This window comes from Echinops telfairi, unplaced genomic scaffold (genome assembly GCF_000313985.2).
Source record: "Echinops telfairi isolate 266 unplaced genomic scaffold, ASM31398v2 ScPeMD7_25;HRSCAF=90, whole genome shotgun sequence".
NCBI classification, from domain to species: domain Eukaryota; kingdom Metazoa; phylum Chordata; class Mammalia; order Afrosoricida; family Tenrecidae; genus Echinops; species Echinops telfairi.
This window is the reverse complement of record NW_022103922.1, coordinates 18137009-18140511: the sequence shown is the minus strand read 5'-3', so window position 1 is coordinate 18140511 and position 3503 is coordinate 18137009.

Genomic DNA, 3503 nt, shown 5'->3' with positions numbered 1-3503 from the left:
AGCTGCCAACATTTCCCTTATGTACGCCAATCACGTATTTTAAGCTTAATGAGAAACTTCGATAACTTACCTGAAGCCGCAAGTGCCTTAAGCAAAAGCAGGGGGGAAGGAGGAGAGGAGACCAGCAGTGTGGGAAAAGCATTTCCCACTTTCTACTTCTTGAAAGTCATCCCACTGGTAAATTAGCGTCTTTGACATTTTAGAATTTGAAATCTAGAGCATTTTTCTGTTGGGAGATTCTATTGGAGTCCAAATGTTACCCCTTTGCGCCCCAGCATCACACTCACACAATGGTTTTCAGAAGGGACAGCTGTCATAGAATGAGATGAATGAGAGAAGAGAAGGGGGCAAGTCACAAACGTCAACTGGAGATGCCTGCAGAGGAAATGCTACGGCAGGTCGCTGGCCTGATCCACCATGCACAGAAGTCTTTCTTTCTGCTAGGAAGAGTTGAGAGGCTCCTGAAGTCTGCACACAAGAAATGCTCCAGCTCATATTTCCAATCTAGTCCCATGGGATGGAGACGGAGGGCCAAACTGAAGGATGGTCAGTCAAGGCTGGCTCAGATCTAAAGTACAGTATCGCGATTTCATAGATCAGTTACAACTGCCTTGTCGTATTATTAACCAGACATGCAATAGGTCTTTTTATCCTTTCTTTCAACAAACAGACACCATCTGATTAGCAGTCCCATGGGGTGGAGAACTGGTTTTTATTTGTTAGTTCATCAAAAGAGTAGGACCTATCAGGTACTTTGGGAACTGACAATAGTCCTAAGCCAAAAGGCCTCATTTCATGAAAGACAGTGTTGCAAGCGCCGCGCCCCAACCAGAACCCACCTGGGCTGACATTCTCCTGACAAGATGCTAATCTGCTCCTATCACAAACACAGCCGCCAGGAGCAGCCTGGGAAGCTGGGTGGTGGTAGGAGAATGAATTGTTTCTTCAATGTGAAGAACATGAAGCATTTCTGAGCAGCCCTGGTGGCATAGAGGTTAAAGCACTCAGCTGTGAACTAACAGGTCGGTGGTTGGGGATCACTAGCCCAGAGGTTCTCGACCTTCCTCCTGCAGCGACCCTTCAATACAGGTCCTCATGTGGGGGTGACCCCCAACCAGAAAATGATTTTCGTTGCTACTGCATCACTGTCATTTTGCTACTATTATGAATCGTCATGTAAATAGCTGATATGCAAGATATCTTTCAGTGTTACAAATTGAACCTAAGTAAAGCATAGTGATGAGTCACAAAAACAATATATAACTACATATTGTGAAATAATCATTTCTTTTTTCTTTCTTTTTTTTAAAACATTTTATTAGGGGCTCATACAACTGTTATCGCAATCCATACACACATCAATTGTGTAAAGCGCATTTGTACATCATTCTCAAAACATTTTCTCTCCACTTAAACTCCCGACATTAGGTCCTCATTTTTCCCCTCCCTCCCCGCTCTCCCCTCCCTCATGAGCCCTTGATAGTTTATAAATTGGTATTTTGTCATATCTTGCCCTGTCCAACGTCTCCCTTCACCCACTTTTCGGTTGTCTGTCCCCCAGGGAGGAGGTCACACACAGTTCCTTGTAATTGGTTCCCTCTTTCCTACCCATTCTCCCTTTACCCTCCCTGTTTCACCACTCACACCACTGGTCCTGTAGGGCTCATCTGCCCTGGATTCGTGAAATAATCATTTCTAATGACAAAAGAAATTTTGTTTTAAAGCATGGTGTAGCATGGGTAACAGTCTTCACGCCGGGTACTTGCAGGTAGGCAGACCCGCCTGGAGACAGCTAGAGGAGCGGTCTCTTGTTTCCTAAGACCACTGGACATAGTATGTGTTTTCTGATGGTCTTAGGCGACCCCTGTGAAAGGGCCTTTTGACTCCCAAAGGGGTCACAACCCACATGTTGAGAACCGCTGCACTAGCCACTCCCCAGGGGAAAGGTGTGACAGTTTGCTTCTATAGAGACTTACAGCCATGGAAATGACGGTCCTCCAGGCTCGCTGTGAGTCCAAAGCAGCATGGCCGCGAGGGCCTGGTGGGCACATTAATAACCATCGCCTTCTCCCACTCCCAGCTCCACCACCTCATCCGTTTGAAAATGTTGCATGCAAACACCTCTCCGAAAGGAAAATTCACTTACTCTTGTTCTCACAGGTTCCTATGCTCTGGGTCTTGTCCCCCCACCTCCCCATACTAACTTACTAACATTTATAAATGTGTATGCCCAGACAACTACAATTTGTACATGTATGTGCGACTTTTCAAGTGCATGTTGGCATAAGCCAGCCCATGTGACCTCCTGGGCACACAGTTGTACTACATTTCCCAGGCTTCCTTGCTGGGAGGTGTGGCCACATGAATAACCTGGTGGGGGGTTACACCAAGGCTCGGAACCCTCCCGGAAACTTGAGTCTGGTCAGGGACACATCAAAGCATCGGATTCCCATGTGGACCCAATGGAAACATCCTTGGTGATCCCCAACACCCTCATCCCCAGCACACCTGTCACCCAGACACAGGCACCAGGGTGACGTTGGAGACCACGTGTTAAAGACGCCAGAGCCTCCCTCTTCTCCCTTACCGTTGGAAGCGGGTCCCTCACACCTACCCCAACTCCACCGGACTTCTGAGGGTCATAAATAAACTACTTTGTGAAACCCTTGGGAATCCAGGACTGTTCTCTGACAGCAGCAGTGTTGCCTTCAGTAATACATGTACACACGGGTGACTGTGGTCAATGGCGCACATGTTTGTTTTAAATTCAACAGATTAGGCCACTCGACGATTTGAGTTGCTTAGAGCTGGTGACATATATGCCAGGGAACAACACACTGACCAGCTCCTCACCATTCCCAGGATCAATAGCAAGTCTGACCACTGCGGGTCCAAGGGTCTTCACTGGTCAGCTCTCAGAGATAGACCTCTTCCTCGTGTGCCATTAGTGCAGAAGCTCTGCCGAACCTTCTAGAGCATCAGAGCCCAAGCCAGACTCCACTGATGGCCAACGGGGCTGCACACGAGGTGTCCCTGCCAGAACTCAAAGCTGGACCTCCCCTAGGGAAGGGCGGAATTCTACTACTCACTCGCTTCGTTTACTCAATTAGTTCTTTACAATTTCAGGCACCGAGCTACAGAAGGGAAGCAGTCAGTCCCTGGCAGTAAGGAACTGAGAATTTATTCAGGCAGACAGATGAACTAATGCAAATGCAAATGAGTGTGTAATTGAAAAACTGTAAATACGGGCAGCCTCCTCGTTATGAAGGAGGTCCATTCCAGTGTCTTTCAGAATTGACTTCTTTTCAGAAGTTAGGCAGGCATGTTAGTGTTGTTGTTACTGCTATTAGGCTCTACTGAGTCTATTCAAACTCATAGCAATCTTATGTATAGCACAACTAAACAATGCCTGGCCCTGCATGGTCCTCACAATTGTTATGTTTTAGCCCATTGTTGCAGCCATTGTGTCCATCCATCCCCTTGAAATCTTCCTCTTTTTCATG